The 18793-nt window shown below is 36.6% G+C and overlaps 1 protein-coding gene across 3 annotated transcripts in view; it reads left to right on the plus strand.

Moving 5' to 3' along the window:
- Positions 1–4977: 4977 nt before the first annotated feature.
- The window catches only part of C9H10orf71 (chromosome 9 C10orf71 homolog), a 69176-nt gene continuing 55360 nt past the window's right edge, over positions 4978–18793 (plus strand). For all 3 annotated transcript variants that reach the window (XM_053692189.1, XM_053692188.1, XM_053692190.1), the window contains exon 1: positions 4978–5404. The gene's annotated coding sequence lies outside the window, so the exon portion shown is untranslated. The remainder of the gene's footprint in view (positions 5405–18793) is intronic.

The following is an 18793-nucleotide window of genomic DNA, read 5'->3' on the forward strand; positions in this document are numbered from 1 at the left end:
TGGATCATGACACTTGAAGCTTGTAATTGGTATTAAAATGTCATACATTATAATGACTTCTAGCATTTCTCAGAACTATTTAAAGGGACACGAAACCCAAAAATTTTTTGTTGAAAAGGATACCTAGGTAGTCTCAGGAGCTGGTAGCTAGCTGCTGATTGGTGGCTGCACATACTGTATATGCCTCTTGTCATTGGTTTACCAATGTGTTCATCTAGCTCCCAGGAGTGCATTGCTGCTCCTTCAATAAAAGATACAGAAAGAATGAAGCAAAATCGATAATAAAAGTAAATTGGAAAGTTGTTAAATTTGAGTTTTATCTGAATGATGAAAGAAATATTTTGAGTTCTATGTCCCTTTAATTTAAACATTAATATGCTGTTCTCAGGCTGTGGAAATAGAAGCTTCCAAAGGTGGATTTTTGTTTTACATTCTTATTTTAGGAGATTTATGTTACTACAATAAAAACAATAACATGATTTTTTTATTTTGCCTTCTTATAATGTTTTCCTCTCATGTGCCAATTTCGCAATGTTCCTAAGTAAGAAATTCCCACATGACTGACATGTGATGTGAGAACTTACAACGGAATCACACACAACAATACTTTCCTGGAAGTCTGCTTGTACCTAAAAGAGAAACAGTAAATGGATCAGAATAATACTGGACCATACACATATATAAATGGGGACAGTCTGCATTTAGAGGCACACTTGTTCTTTCTCTGGTTCTGACCGTCTCATACATGTCTCTCCTTCTCATTCAGATCACTGTATAGTGAGATAAATAGCTCTCAAGCTAACATTTTCTTTGCTAAAATTATTTTCAGACCAGCAGTGTTTTGATCAGGTTTAATAATCCCCAAAACTATAAGACTATAGCATTCAAAGTTTTTCTTATTCTGCTGAACAGCAACTCTCATCTGTTTTATTTTAAAGATGCATGTTACTGATAAGCTGCATCATATATGTAAAAAGACGATTAAAACATATTACATGCATATCTCTATGGAAATAAGATGATATCTTAGCTCATAATTTACCCAGTAACATCCCATTGTGGAGATTCTTGTCTTGGGACTAATACAACAGTATACATCTTGCGATCACAGGTTTTACTCTTCCTTCTCACTTCTATAAAGTTTGCCATGAAATCTCAGGATATCACATTGAAATCTCTCAAAATGATAATAAAGGGGCCGAATTATCAAGCTTCGAATGGAGCTTGAGGCCCCTGCTTTGCACGAGCCTAAAGACCGCTGCTCCACAACTGGTCTGCTGATCACAACTGGTCCTATATGATCGGGCTGATTGACACCCCCTGCGAGCAAATCTGCATGGGGTGGCATTGCACAAGCAGTTCACAAGAACTGCTTGTGCAATGATAAATGCTGACAGCGTATCGATGTGTGGCGGACATGATATGCTACATTGTGTCATGTCCGCTCGCACTTTCATAAATCGGCCTCAAAGTCCCATGAGAACAAAGCAAAGTGTGAACTCAGCATTAATGATGCTTATTGGCTGTTTATTTGCTTTACCATAAAGATGAAAATAAAAGACAAATGGTAACCGCACAAAGAGCAGATTGTGGTGAAAAGGCAAACACCATCAAACATTTTCTTCCTCACCGTTTCATCAGAATATAGTATAATGTATGTTGCGCAACAAGTTAGTTTATAGCACTCTTCATATACTTAAAGGGATATGAAATCCAAAAATGTTCTTTTACGAATCAGACAGAACATACAATTTAAAAAAAAGTTTCCAGTTTACTTATATTATACAATTTCTTTAATTCACATGGTATTCTTTGTTGAAGAGATAGCTAGATAGGTGGCAAGAGCACTACATGACAGGAAATAGTGCTTCTTACATGTTCACGCTACTTACGTCCCTGCTTTTCAACAAAATATACCAAGTGAACAAAGTAAATTTGAGAATAGAAGTAAATTAGAAAATTGTTTAAAATTATACGTTGGGGTTTCATGTTACTTTAATCACTTGAAAAGAATGATATAGTTGTTAAGAATATTTTTACTCTGTGGGCAGTAAACCCCCAGGCTGACCACCCAAGTTTTAGAAATGATCACAAGGAGACCACCATAAAAAGAAGAAATATGATACTGAAATAACACCTTTTCTATTTGCATATATCCATAAAAGTATTTAAGAAAGGAGATGACTGTCCACCTTCAGCTCATGGTCAGGAATATGGGGCATATGTATCAAGCTCCGTACACAAACAGCAGTTATGAAGCAGCGGTCACAAAGACCGCTGCTCCATAACCTGTCCGCCTGCTCTGAGCAGGCGGACAGACATCGCCGGAAATCAACCCGATCTAGTACGATCGGGTTGATTGACACCCCCCTGCTGGCCGTGAGTCAGCAGGGGGTGGCGTTGCACCAGCAGCTCTTGTGAGCTGCTGGTGCAATGCTGAATACGGCGAGCGTATTGCTCGCCGTATTCAGCGAAGTCTGGCGGACCTGATCCGCACTGTCGGATCAGGTTCTGCAGACTTTGATAACTTGGGGCCTATGTCTGTAATGTCACTCTTCTTTCATTCCTGTGTTAATAGCAGTAAATATTTGCCTTTTAGATATGAAAGATATGTGTGTTCTCACTGTTTTATCTTTTTCTGCCTTCTTTAGAATTTGTGGCAATTAATTACAATATCATATTACTTTATTAACCTATTAGATTAATGTTTCTGAAACTTGTAGATATCTAGTAATGTCATTAGAGGTACACAGTTTGGATTGTCATAAGCAACACTAACCTTAGCACGTATTCTTTAATTCACTTTAAAGAGTTGCAAGAATGGAAGTCTTTACATGTTTCTTTGGGGCCTATTTACTATGGTGCGAGCGGATATGATCCGATATAGCGGATCATGTCCGCTGCACATCGATAAATACCGACAGCATATGCTGTCTGCATTTATCATTGCACCAGCAGTTCTTGTATTCGATTGGGTTGATTTCTGTCCGCCGCCTCACAGCAAGCGGACAAGTTATGGAGCAGCGTTTTTTTCGACAGCCTGAAGCAGAAGTTAAGAAGCAACGGTCTTGAGACAGCTGCTCCTTAACTCGTCCGCCACCTCTGAGGTTGCGGACAGCAATCAGCCCGATCGAATACGATCGGGTTGATTTTTTCCCCCTGCTAGCGGCCGATGGCCGCAAATCTGCAGGAGGCGGTATTGCACCAGCAGATCACAAGAACTGCTGGTGCAATGATAAAGGGTCTTATCTGCCGTCACAATCTGCGTTTCTATGTTGCACAAGAAGAAACAGAACGCACAATAGTATATATTAAGTACATTATTACAAAAAAGTTGTTTGCAAGGTTTTGCGTGGTAAGATAAGTGCATACCAGTACATAAAACTATTTAAATTCCAAAAAAATAGTTAAAGAGACATGGAAGTAAAATTATTATTATTTTAATTCTTTTTAATTTCAGTTATCAAATGTACCTCTTGCTATACACTGAGCTCCTTTCAATAAGAACTTATGCATAACATTTGTTACAAACATTGCGGCAAACAGTGCTGCCTACCTCAAAATGCGCTCATGGGAAGGAGGTAATAACAAAGGGTGCCAAGAGAAATGTAAAATTTTAATTTAAACAGTCATGTTTATTAATGTGTGATCTGGGCATGTGCAAAAAAGAGAGAAACATAAAGCCATGCAAATGGTAAAAAAATAATAATATAGGTTTTCAAGTGCCCAAGCCTATTGGATTAAATAATTACAAATATGTGAAATCCTATTCAAAAGATTTGTTTTGATGGACTGGCAGACCTTAGGGGTCAATCCCCAATCTTTTAGAAAAACATATTTAATGGTTTTCAAAAGAAAATCACCATTAAAGTCCATGGGGCCTATTTATCATATGTCTGTCGGACCTGATCCGACAGTGCGGATCAGGTCCGACAGACATCGCTGAATGCGGAGAGCAATACGCTCTCCATATTCAGCATTGCACCAGCACTCAATCGGGTTGATTTCCGGCAATTCCTGTCCGCCTCATCAGAGCAGGCGGACAGGGTTATGGAGCAGCGGTCTTTAGACCGCTGCTCCATAACTTGTGTTTCTGGCGAGTCTGAAGACTCGCCAGAAACACGGGCCTTCAAGCTCCGTTCGGAGCTTAATAGATAGGCCCCTATATTCGTTGATGGATCATTTGATAAACTTTTCTACAGGATTGGCCCCTGAATGGCCCCTGATGCCCCAGTTTTCGCGCGAGCCTTCAGGCCGCTGCTCCTTAACTGGTCCGCTTGTTTTGAGGCCGTGGACATCAATCCGCCCGATCTCATTCGATCAGGATGATTCTTGACACCCACTGCTAGCAGCAATTGGCCACAAATTTGCAGGGGGCAACATTGCACAAGCAGTTCACAGCATACACTGTCGGCATTCATCAATGTCTATCGGACATGATCCGCTAAGCGTTGTACAGACCAAGAATAAATTGGCCTCTTAGTCAGAAATAAAAGTGCAAGTTAATGGACTTGTTTTTGCTTTGCAAAATGTAAAAAAAAAATGTTAAAAAAACAAACCATGTTTTCTAGTAACTTGAGATCACTCCAAAATTTGAAGTCAGACGAAAATCCGAGCAAAACATTTTGCACCGCTCTTCTAATTGATTGGAGGAGAAGCTATAATAGAATCTATAAAATGCCAATCCATATGCTGACATTGCCCTTTTGTGGATAAGTAATCTCTTGGCTATTTTTTCACAAGAAACGTGCAACTATGATTTTTGTTTTCAATTGCAATTCAATTTAAAATTCAACAGATCATAGAATTTGCCCCTGTTGGCTTAAAACTGTATTTTATCCCACATTTAATTCTGCACCACTCCCCTTTCAATCTCTAGACTTTCTCTCATGTTGGGGGCTGTGTAGATGAGTGTTTGCTTGTGGAATGCATGGCATAGATTCCGAGGTCATGATGCCACATGTTATTTCTGCTTATGACCCCTTCACACACCCTCACCAGCACACATGTCCCACGGTGATCCTAGGGATCACAGCAACATGCTGCCACTTTCTAGACTTTAGCATTGGTAGTCACACGTTCCCCTTCCTTCATGTTTTGGGGGACAAGGGTCAGCAACCTGATTTCAGCACCCAAAGAGTGGAGCTTCTCCAGACACAGCCAGATATAAAAATAGCCAGAGAAGCTGCAACCATCTGCTAGACACCCGACACTGCTTCAGGCTTGGATTTCTCCCTTGCTTAGGAAAGGGGCACCCATAATCATACGTAGCTCCCCTGACACAAAATGAGACCTGGATTTGGGGGGGCATATTTGGGGGTGCAAATCTTTCATCAGGCTACTCCTGAACTCAACAGCATCAGGAATAGTGAGAGTTTGACTCTGGATCTTTTACTCTTTCAAGGTAAGGTGCATACAGATCAGAATAATAGTCACATTACTGTATATAGCGTCTGATGCACACTTTATCTTCTGTGCAGCGTATATATGTATGTGTGTGCGTGCGTATCAATTTATAACTTTCATAACAAGGACATATACTAAATATTACTGAATGAAAGATCATAAAAAAGAGCATAAAAAATGTCATACATAATGGAACACAAGTATTGGGATTTGTATGTGATAAAATGAGTACCTTGTATCATTTGAACATACAAACATACATAGACACATACATAGAAATACGCACGCACACACACAAACATACACACACAGAGACACACACATACATAGAAATACGCACGCACACACACAAACATACACACACACAGATAGACACACACATACATAGAAATACGCACGCACACACACAAACATACACACACAGATAGACACACACATACATAGAAATACGCACGCACACACACAAACATACACCACATACACACACACAGACACACACATACATAGAAATACGCACGCACACACACAAACATACATACACACACAGATAGACACACACATACATAGAAATACGCACGCACACACACAAACATACATACACACACAGATAGACACACACATACAGTACATAGAGACACAGACACATATATGAGACTTGTAGACATTTAAAGGGACAGCAAACACTTTGTAATTAGAAGATATTTCTGTTGTGTTGCTATATCATAACATATCAGCCAAGTCTTAACATTTTTTTAAAAATAATTTTTATTAAAGGGACACGAAACCCCAAAAAATGTCTTTCATGATTTAGGTAGAACATACAATTTTAAACAACTTTCCGTTTTACTTCTTTTATCAAATTAGCTTCATTCTCTTGGTATAATTTGTTGAGAGAGCAGCTATGCACTACTGGTTTCTAACTAAACACATGGGTGAGCCAATGACAATCAGTATGTATATGCAGCCACCAATCACAACTAGAACCTAGGTTCTTTGCCGCTCCTGAGCTTTTCTAGATAAACATTTCAGCAAAGGATAACAAGAAAAGGAAGCAAATTAAATAATAGAAGTAAATTGGAAAGTTGTTTAAAATTGTATGTTCTGTCTAATTATGACTTTACTGTTCCTTTAAGTTTTCAAAATACAGTATAAAAGAATAACATCACAGGTATCAAAACAGAAAATGACTCAGAGAAGCCAATCAAGAGGGAAATATTTGAAGGTAGAATACACATCTGAATGAGTTAAAATTACAACGTATCTAGCTGGCTATGTATGGTAGGAAAACAACTGCTGTCAAATGATGTCACCAAGTCTTAACACTTTTAAAACTTATTAATGTAATGTACTGTATAATGCAATTATTTTTCAATATCCAAACTACCCCCACCATTTGCCTTCTTTGCAGGAGCCAATCTGGGCTTTAGTTTTCAGACAACAAGGCTAGCTTTTGTCATACTGTTAGGTTAAAGTCCTCTGTTTTTAAGTTGTTATCAGTTAAAGCCAATTAGGCACAGGTATAGAACAGAGTTAGTCCTGAGAAGTCAGCAGGTGCTTTTCAAGTTTGAGAATTAGAAATTGCTCAATTTATAGCTAAATTACATGAAAATGGGGTACAAAAATAATGAAACTATGTTGCATAACTTAACATTTTATATAAAACATTTCAAGGTATTTACCTTCATTTTAAAGGACTTCTAAAGTCAAAATTAAACATTCTATGATTCAGACAGAGCACAAATTCCCAATTCATATCCATTATCTAAATATTCACAATCTTTTTATATGCACACTTTCTGAGGCACCATCTCCCACTGAGCATGTGCAAAAAAAAAAACAAGTATATGCATTTTGTGATTGGCTGATGGCTGTCACATGATGCAGTGGGAAGAATAATAATACGAACTGAACTTTGAGAGAGAAAATAATCTACTTCTTATGTGTATTTCAAACTAAGTGATGTTGCATTGTCTATTTATTATGCATTTATTGGTTATGCTGTTCTATTGTGTTTATTGGACCTATAAAGTGAAGGTCCATTTTGATGAATTAGTGCCCGGTTTTTCATAAACCTATTAAAAACAAGGGCACTTTAATTCATCAAAATTGACATTTCCCTGTTTTCTTCAAAAACTTACCTTTTAATCCTGAATGCCGCTCCAGCGATTCCCCCGGCCGTCGGAAGCCTCTCCAGACGTCAGAAATGACGAATCAGGCTTCCTCCAATCACAGCTTCCCCCTGGGGGAATCTTGGCCTGATGCAATGCTGAGATTGGAGGAAGACGGATTCCAGGATTAAATGGTAAGTTTTTGAAGAAAACAGTGAAATGTCAATTTTGATGAATTAAAGTGCCCTTGTTTTTAATAGGTTTATTAAAAACCGGGCACTAATTCATCAAAATGTACCTTCACTTTAAGTAAAAAGTACCTTGGAATAGAAATGCAAGACCAGAAAGCAACTCATGATATGTATATATATATATATAGGATTACATTATATCCCTTAAGTCAAGGATCCACAATGCCCTTTTTTATATACCCACATATATACAGTATACAGGTTAGTAGTATAAGCACTGTTGGAAAATCAATTTACCCCCTCATGTGTCAGACATTTTACCCTGATATAGGCAGAAAGAACACGTTTACTGTTCCAGAATTGCATAAAGATTTTTTAAGGATTCCTGAAACACAAATCCCACCCATGTGTCTGTCAACCTCTCTTCTCTATTTATAACTCTCGGCTTTCACACACGTTGCTTCCTCCAGTTTTGCAGTCACCGTCTATTTTGTTCTCTTCCTCTTCTATCTTTCTAGGACAGTTTATTATTATTTTTCTTCAATAAGCCCTCAATTTCTAAAGCCGTCAAATGTCTGTTCAGCTTCATTCTAATGTTATACTTCCTGCACAAATTATAAATAGTTCTGAAGGTGGCATCCCTATGGAAAGTGACATTACTCATGGGTTCCCATTTTGTCACGTGCCATTCAAGAGAAAATTAATTATAACAATTTTTAAATGTAAGTATTCCCTTGTACACCAAACCAATGTTAAAGTTCTTATTTCTTCAAGAAGTCTAAATTGTCTTACATAACAAGAGGCAAGACCAATATCTGGTGGATCTAACAATATCAAGTTTATACTTACAAGTGGGCGCTCTATTTAGCGCATTCACTTGCTCGCGAACACCGCCAGAAGTAAACTTTTACTAGCGCTCATATTACAAGTTGAAAGTAAAATGTTTGTGCACGAGCAAAAGCTGATGCGCGCTAACTTGAGGACTTCGGATATCGCGACTGCATTCATTCCTCTCCATTGACTTCAATGAAATGTGCAAACTGCGTTAGACCAACTGCGCTAACCCAAAGGTAGTTAAATAAAAAAATAATAAAATAATATAAATAAATAAATATTTTGCATTCCAATGTTCTTTTCATAGAAAAAAATGTTCTATTTATTTTTAAATATATATTTCTATATATATCTGATTCTGATGTATTTCTTGTAAAATATATATCTATATAATTATATACAGGTATAAATATATACAGAAATATATAGGAATATCTATTTAAAAAATACATAGTAAATTTCCCCTATGTGAAGAATGTTGGAATTAAAATATTTCCAGTATATACACAGTAAAACACATGATTAAATATTAAAATGTATAAAATGTATGTATCCTGTTTTCAGGTATTGGACTGGAAAGGACTCCAAAGTTTATACACATAGGGGCATATTTATCAAGCGCCGTATGGAGCTTGAAGCTTCTTGTTATCGGCGAGCCTTCAGGCTCGCCGGAAACAGAAGTTATGAAGCTGCGGTCTAAAGCTCCATAACTTGTCCGCCTGCTCTGAGGCGAAGGACAGAAATCAACCTGATCGAATACGATCGTGTTGATTGACACCCCCTGCTAGCGGCTGATTGGCCGCAAATCTGCGGGGGGCGGCATTGCACCAGCAGTTCACAAGAACTGCTGGTGTAATGATAAATGCAGACAGCGCATGCTGCCTGCATTTATCGATGTGCAGCTGACATGATACGTTACTTTGTATCATGTCCACTCGCACATTGTTAAATTTACCCCATATAGTCATACATACATATATTAATGTATATATACATTATAGCCCTTTCCATTCTAATACCTTGTCATATTCCATATAACTTTTAACAATTATAATTATTATTATCAGATAGTGTATATATGAGTGTATTTATGTTGTGTTTGGTGCAACTTTTAATTTAGCCCTAACACTTTATGCAAGAACTTTAATTGCGCTAACCTGAAGAGCACATATTTAGATGGCGATAGTGTGGTTGTGTTTACTTTTAGCTTGCAATATGAGTGCAAGTTAGCACGTGCAAGATATTTTAACATTGCACACGAGCTAATGTTAGAGTGCCACTTGTAATATAGCCCTAAGTATGAAGCGCCCACACCAGTGTACACTCTAAGGGGTCAATTTATTAAAGTCTGGCGGACATAATACGCTGTAGCGTATCATGTCTGCCAGACATGCTGAATGTGGACAGCATACGCTGTCCGTATTCAGCATTGCACAAGCAGTTCTAGTGAACTGCTTATGCAATACCGCCCCTGCCGCTAGCAGGGGGTATCAATCAGCCTGATCATATAGGATCGGGCGGATTGCTGTATGCCGCCTCAAAGGTGGCATATGAGTTAAGGAGCAGCGGTCTATAGACCGCTGCTTCTTAACTCCTGTGATTCGGCGAGCCTAAAGGCTCGCGCGGAAACAGGGTTAATTGGCCCAATTCGGCCAATAATAAATTGACCCCTAAATTTGTTGATTCTAGCTTCAGCTATCTTATTGAGGTGCTGGAGGAAGTGAGATCCAGCAATGGGCACCAGTTGCCCAACGAAGAAGATGCAGGAGAGTGCTGCTAAACAGGAAATCTATTCTCACACTCTAAAATGAAAAAAGTGGTACAAATCACACAGTTGTTTTATGGTAAAAGTCACAAAAGAAAAGAAAAAATGTGCTCTCCTCTGGTTTACATATCTTGTGCTTCCCTGTGTTTCCAAAGAAAGTATCATTGTCCGTTTTCTTTTTATTATTATTATTATCAGGTATTTGTAGAGCTCCAACAGATTCCGCAGCGCTGGTGGAGTCAAATGAGTAACAAACGTGCCTTTAACATTATCATTTGTACAATTGCTAGTCTTTCCATTCAAGTTAACACTATCATACATAATGGGGACATTAAAGGGATATGATACCCTAAAAATGCATTTTGTTATGCTTTGTTCCCATGGTATTTGAAGAGATACCTAAGTAGATGTTTAGAGCACTACATGGCAGTAAGTACTGCTTCCATCTAGTGCTTAACAAATGAATGACATACTTGCAAAACCGCTGCCATATAGTTCTCTAGAAACATGCATGTGCCTAAGCTTAGATCTCTGCTTTTCAACAAAAGATACCAAAAGAACAAAGGCAATTAGATCATAGAAGTCAATTAGAAAGTTGTTTAAAATGGTATGTTCTAGTTGAATCATGAAAACAAAATTGTGATTTCATGTTCCTTTAATAACCTTAGATGGCCATGATTAGTAGTAGTTGATATCTGCATTAAATATCGCTAATGTCTCATGAACATGGGAGTGACTTACATTTAATGAATGCTGCTTTACAGCTTTCAGGATTGTTTCAGACCAAGCATATGGTCATTAATCTATATTTTGTGCACTTTTGCCATCCTTGAATATAAGGCTACTAAGCTTGTTTTTTAAACTTAGATCAGTAAGCTTTATAGGCACACACAGTACCGATAAGGGACAATATACAGCCTCTGATTGGTGTATATGGTTTGTACACACACTTGTAAACCAATAATATGTTCAGTGCAAGAGAACCAATCAGAAGCTTGCATTGATCTGAGATCTGTACCTTGTGTACTATCCACGGCCAAACCATTATATTTCCTTTTTTTATTAAAGAAAGTTTATTGCAAACTTGAAAAGTACACAGCTAAACGGCGCCATCACAGTTTTCACTAGATTGACCCTCTAATTGACTTCCTGAATGCAAAATGTCAAGGCATTCTGTCACAAACCAGTGTTTTTATTTTATCTATAGTCTAGAGTGACCGTCATCTGCATAATGTCTTGTCAGTGTCAGACAGTTCTAATGCAGGAAGATTTTCTAAGTGTATTATCATAAACGCTAAGGCAATGTGGTACTTTATCTAAAGACCTAGTGACTCAAATTTAAAATACAAATTAAGAAGCAATTTATGTAATAGTCTTTAAACTGATACTGGTGATTTGCGTGACCATATTGTAAATGCACAATCCCCTTTTTTTAATTTGGGTATTTTTGTTATATTTAGTACAGCAAAGTCATAAAAGTTGATATAAGACTCCTTCACCACTATGTTTGCTAATACCAAATTAAATTTACATGTTTTAGTGCGTACAATAAAAAAATACTTTCCAATTTTTTTATTAAGAAATTTACCTCTGCCCATCGATCTCCTGTGTTGGAAATTAAAGGGACAGTATAGTCAAGATTAAACTTTAATGCATTGGATAAATCATGACGTTTTCAACAACTCTCAAATTTTATTTATCATGATTTTTTCCATACATAAAACACTCAAAAGAGAAAACAAAAAGAACAGAAAACAGTACCAAATAAAAAAAAATCGAACATAGTGAGTGCTGAAATAAATTTTGTGGAGTCACAGCTCCCATAATATCAGTAGTTTTATAGGAAACACAGTTCCTACTCTACACATAACTGGAATAAATAATTCTACTGCAAAATTCAACTCATATATTTATATCACCATTATTATTCTTAAATGACATAATAATATGCTTTTTCTTGATTTCCGACTATATTTTGACAGGTATCCGCCCTGATCCAGAATAATTACTTAAAACTCTAAAAAAATAATAATAAAAAAAATGAACAAATAGAACGGGAGAAAAAAAGAAGAAGAATGAAATCCCCCATCAGGCATAACTCATACATCTCTATATAGGGAAACCCATTCTGGTGGGAAATTATTTAACAAAACTAACTCTGCAAAAGAGTCTGAACTCAAATATGGAGACAAGATTTGTTTCTGGATAGCACAAGAATAAGATTTAATTATTGGTAACCAGCCAATTAGAAATTTATTTTTTGTTTTCCGAGGCTGTCTGTAAATGGTAGGATTCAAAAATAATCTGGCCTTGAGTTTCCTTGAGTATCATAGGAAAGGAAGGGGCCTTATGAGTTTTCCCAATTTTTAAATATCAAATGTCGTACAATCATAATAATAGTATTAACCGTATTGGCATATAAACTTGGACTCAAATGTTGGGTATATAAAAAAAAGATAGATTCTAACGTAAATCTAATTGAAAAATTAAATAAGTTGGAGACCCAGAATCCAACTTTTTGCCAAAGTTGAGCAATCTTAGGACAGTACCACATCATGTGACACAAATCTGCTGACAACAATCTACAGCGTGGACATTCTGGGGTCGGAGTTGGAAACATTTTATACATTCTATAAGGAGAGATGTAATAATTATTAAACCATTTAAAATGGGACTCTCTCCATGACATGGATATTGTACAATAATTAAGAACCGAGAAACTGTCTTTAATTTTATCCATGTCAATATCCAAAAAAATATATATCCATCTATTTATTATTTTATCGATGGAAAGGGCACCCTGTTTAGCCATCATAATATCGTATATTAATGAAATGAAGGCATCACCCATTATAAATCTTGAACAACATAACTCAATATCAGACCATGCTGGAGATAAAAAAAAAAGGACGGTTCAGACTGTTTACAAAATGACGCAATTGTAAATAAGCAAAAAAAGTCTTATTAGAAATGCCATATTGTCTAACAATGTAAAATTGCTCTGAAAGAAAATGGATTGCAAAACAAACTTTCAATATCATAAGAAGAAAATATATTGGACTCTGTAATCCAGTCTAGGGCTATTTTGATCATAGCTGCCAGATTGTACAATTTAAAATTGGGTAAAGATAATCCCGCTATCTCTTTCTTTAAAGGGACACTGTACTCAAAAATTTTCTTTCATGATTCACATAGAGCATGCATTTTTAAGCAACTTTCTAATTTACTCCTATTATCAAATTTTCTTCATTCTCTTGGTATGTTTATTTGAAAAGCAAGAATGTAAGCTTAGATGCCGGCCCATTTTTGGTGAACAACCTGGGTTGTCCTTGCTGATTGGTCAGCACCAATAAACAAGTGCTGTTCATGGTCCTGAATCAAACATTTGCTGGCTCCTTAGCTGAGATGCCTTCTTTTTCAAATAAAGATAGCAAGAAAATGAATTAAAATTGATAATAGAAGTAAAATAGAAAGTTGCTTAAAATTGCATGCTCTATCTGAATCATGAAAGAAAAAATTTGGGTTCAGTGTCCCTTTAACATCATTCTATCCAAAGAAATCCGGGATTTTTTACCACCTGCAATAAACCTAGACATCCATGAATTAAGTTTATTTAAATCTTTATTAGTAATAAATACAGAAACATTGTGCAAAGGATAAATTTACTTCTATTATCAATTGTGTTTAGTTCTCCTGGTATCCTTTGTTAAAGAGTAACCCTATAGGAGATCAGGAGCATGCACATGTCTTTAGCCATCTGTCAGCAGTGTTTGCAACAATGTTTATAACAATGTTATATATCGTTGCAAACACTGCTGCCATAGACTGGTAAAGAACATGCATGCTCCTATAAACCTAGCTAGGTTTACTCTTCAACAAAGGATACCAACAAACAAAGCAAATTTGGTAATAGAAATAAATTATTGTTATTTAAAATTGCACTTTCTATCTGAATCAACACTTCATTTTGAATTTACTGTTTCTTTTCAATGAGAGCAAACAGAAGTAGACTCAGGAGCGTGCAGGTATCTTGAACACAAAACATTATTACAAACATTGGTGCAAACCCTTTTGCCGTACAGAGCTCTAGATACATGCACTTTCCTAAGCCTACCTCAGTAGGCTCTCATGGAAAAGAGCTAAGTTTCAACCAAGGATAGCTCCATTTTTAATTCCACATCCTTTTACATTTTCATTTATAAATTGGGCAAATTGATAGTGCTTCTGAATATTTCTCTCTTTCTTGCTATTTCATTTACTCCATCCCCTTATGAACAAAAATAATTCTGCTATCACTGTTGTGTTCTAGGCATTGGAAACATTGTACTAATTTCAAAATGTGCGTAAAGGTGGAAAATATAAGTATGAAGTAAGACTCACCGGATGATTTAAATAAGTCTTTCTAGTTAATATTGAGAAAAAAAATACGTCATGCTTGAAGCTAATCATTTATACTATAAATACTTCTGCTGTCATAAATAAACAATAGCACGCTGAGCAGCAAATGTGCTGCACTATTTTTTGATGCTGATGTCAAAAGATGAATATGTTGTTATTTTGTGATGACATCAGCATCACTTCCTCATGATCTCACCACTTATAAAAGTATTTCAGACTCTCATTTTTAAAGTGATGCCAGAGGTCAAGCACATATACACGTGCTGTGGGACATTGTTATATTTGTTTCCCAGAAACATCCGAGATGGCAACAGGGAGGATTATTATTATTATCAGGTATTAGTTAGTTAGTTGAAAGCTAAACCTAGGAGGTTCATATGCTAATTTCTAAGCCCTTGAAGTCCGTCTCTTCTCTCAGGGCATTTTGACAGTTTTTCACCACTAGAGGGTGTTAGTTCATGTGTGTCATATAAATAACACTGTGCTCACGCACGTGAAGTTCCAGTGAGCCAGTTTTGATTGGCTAAAATGCATGTCTGTCAAAAGAACTGAAATAAGGGGGTAGTTTGCAGAGGCTTAGATACAAGGTAATCACAGAGGTAAAAAGTATATTAATATAACTGTGTTGGTTATGCAAAACTGAGGAATGGGTAATAAAGGGATTATCTATCTTTTAAACAATAAAAATTCTAGTGTAGACTGTCCCTTTAAACTTTTGATAAAAAAAACTAACAGTTAATTATTAGAATTGAAGATAGAGAATGTATACCACCTCTTTTTGATAAATATATTTAGACTTTTTGGTCTTTATATAACATAGGATAAGTTAACTAATATTTATATCTATTTTACTTAATGTGGTGAAAAATACTTAGTTCCACATTTTGCAACAATGTACAAATAATTCATAATTATCCCTATGATAATTCATTGATTTATATGGGGTTACACTTCTTCACTACTTTTCTTTTAATGTATTTAACGTTTACAATGTTGCTGGTTATAAGTCGGGTGGGGGGTTTAATTATATACCTGTTAAGGATACACTTGTGATTGGTTGATGAAGAGTATATAATACGTGCTCCATGACCCCTCTCACATCAGTGACCAAATGTCCTAGAGGCATGAAACGCGTAGCGGCTATGGGTTTCTTAAAATTGAGCGCTATATGAGACAAATTTTTTCCTGCTTTGGATTACTGAGTGCGTTTAGTCAGTTTATTAGATGGTATCATTACCAACAATGGGCTAGATTACAAGTGGAGCACAAAATATCGCTTTTGCTTAAGCGATATTTGCTCTCCACTGAGTAATACCATTCCATGCAAAGGTTACAAGTTGAGCACAATGCGAACGCGAGCTCGTATTCGCATTCCTGGGAAGCATTGTGCTCACAACAGTATGCTTCCATAGGCTCAAATGGGCGCCCCGTTCTCATGCCGTGTCTCACTAGTGCAGCAAAGAGGGTAAGACGCACAGTGATGGCAGTAAATATAAATGTATATATATATGTATAAAATCATATACATATATATTTACTGGGAACACACAGTTCCCATAGACTGCAATGTAAAGGCACTTTTCAGTGCTGTTTGTTTTCTAACACCACACAGCCCCCAAAGTGCAGTTTAAAAAAAAATGTTACATTTTAAAAAAAAGAAAAAGAAAACTAACACTTACGTTTGGGGGCATTTGGGGGACATTTATAAAATCTGATCTCTGGTTAATTTTATAAGGGCTTGTGGTAGCAATAACCAGACACTTGTAATGGTTGGTTATTTATCACGCCACCAAACGGGTAAATTTGCCCATTTGCGGGTGTACGATAAATTAGTGCGCCACTTGTAATCTAGCCCAAAATCAGTCCACTCTATAAAATTAACGGTACCATACACTCAGCATATTGACTGCTTAATAGACACATAGGTTACTTCTCACGCTAGCTTTAAAGGGATATAAACCCAAACATTTTGTGTTGTGATTCATACAGAGCGTACAATATTTAAAAAGTTTCTAATTTACTTCTATTAGCAAATTTTCTTCATTCCCGTGATATTCTTTGTTGAAGAGATGCCTAGGTAGGTGTCTAGAGCACTACATGGCAGGAAATAGTGCTGCCCTTTAGTGCTCTTGCAAATGGATAACATTCTTGCAAAACTGCTGCCATATAGTGCGCCAGACACGTGCACACGCTTATGTCTCTGCTTTTCAACAAAAGATACCAAAAGAACAAAGAAAATGTGGAAATAGAAGTAAATTAGAAAGTTGTTTAAAATGAGATGTTCTTTCTGAATCATGAAAGGAAATTGTTGGGTTTTATATCCCTCTATCTGTATTTTATAACAGGAAATACAATTACATTTCTGTTTCACACACCCAGGAAGATGTACAAACTGTAAACTAAATCAGAGTCAGGATTTTGTAAAACTAATTCATGGGGGTCTATTTATATATGTGCGGACAGACATGATCCGCTATACTGAACCTTGTCCGCCGCACATCGATAAATGCCGACAGCATACGCTGTCAGCATTTATCATTGCACCAGCAATACCGCTAGCAGGGGGTGTCAATCAGCCCGATCGTACGTAATCGGGTGGATTGCTATACGCTGCCTCAGAGTCGGCGTATAAGTTTAGGAGCACTGCTTCTTAACTCCTGTTTCCGGCGAACCTGAAGGCTCGCGTGGAAACAAAGGGAACAGGGGCCATTTGGCCCTTGTTAAATAGACCCCATCAAGTCCTATAATTAGAAGAAACAGGTAAGGCATATTATATGTTATGTGGTGTGGTGCCTTTAAATTTTTTAACCATCTATGTAAAAAAAAAAAAAAAATTAGCACAAAATGTACTAATAAAAAAGAAAAAAAAGAGAAGCTTGTCTGCTGAGCATATGGCTAACAATTTGGATGGGGATAAAAAAGATTTCTTCACAGGTGTATGGTTTGTAAGTCACTGGGGGCAGAGAGCAAATTACTCATAGAAAGTTCATCTATAGAGAGTGTGGCCCCCCTCACTGCGTGTGTTTGTGAGAGACAGGGCAGAAATAGCTGAAGGTCGTAGCTCATGAAATCAACTCGACACAGAAACACTTTACTGTACTAAAATTAACTCCTCACTAAAGATGGGAAGAAAAATCAGTGGAAGGAGAGCATGCCAGAACCCCCCTTCCTACGATCTGAGACAAGAGTTTACAACAGGTAGATAATGTCTGTGCACCAAGAGGAGGACGCCTAAGGGATTAATTGGCTGTTGGATATAACGAAGAATTTTAAACCCTGACATTCTGCTAAAACCTGGGAGATATACTGTGTGCTCATACTGTTCTCTCCAGCACTGATTGAGTTAAACATTTGGAACTGATTTTGGGAGCCAACAAATGAAGACTGATGCTAGCACAAGGAATACGTTCAGTGCAACATATGGGGGTCTTTACATTACATAATACGCACTGGAATTTTATACCATGTATGTGACTTGTTAGCTCATTTATGGAATAGAACAGCAAGCTGTTGACTTATATTACCTCAAGTCCATATATGACAAAGAATTCTGCGGTTAGCATGAACTGCTTAAAGGGACACTTAGGTTAAATTAAATTTTCATGATTCAGATACAGCATGTAATTTTAAACAACTTTCCAATTTACTTCCATTAAAACAAATGTGCACAGTCTTTTATATTTACACTTTTTGAGTCACCAGATCCTACTGAGCATGTGCAAGAATTCAAAGACTATAAGTATATGCATTTGTGATTGGCTGTTTGCTATCACATGGTACAAGGGGAGTGGAAATATACATAACTTTGAAATTTGTTATAAAAAAATCTACTACTCATATGAAGTTCAGACTAAGTGCTATTGCATTGTCTTGTTATCTTGCATTTGTTGATTATGCAAATCCAATGTGTTGACTGGTCCTTTAATGAAAATCACTACTAAAAGTAATGTATATAAAAGACGCTTGTACAAGTAAGCGAATTATTAGATATTACCAAATACATTTTATTTTTTTCCCTGTATTGTTTGTAAACTTATCTACAGTTATCTATCCATGTACTTATAATTGTAGAAACCATATTAAAGGGACAC

The sequence above is a fragment of the Bombina bombina genome, chromosome 9, assembly GCF_027579735.1.
Source record: "Bombina bombina isolate aBomBom1 chromosome 9, aBomBom1.pri, whole genome shotgun sequence".
NCBI classification, from domain to species: domain Eukaryota; kingdom Metazoa; phylum Chordata; class Amphibia; order Anura; family Bombinatoridae; genus Bombina; species Bombina bombina.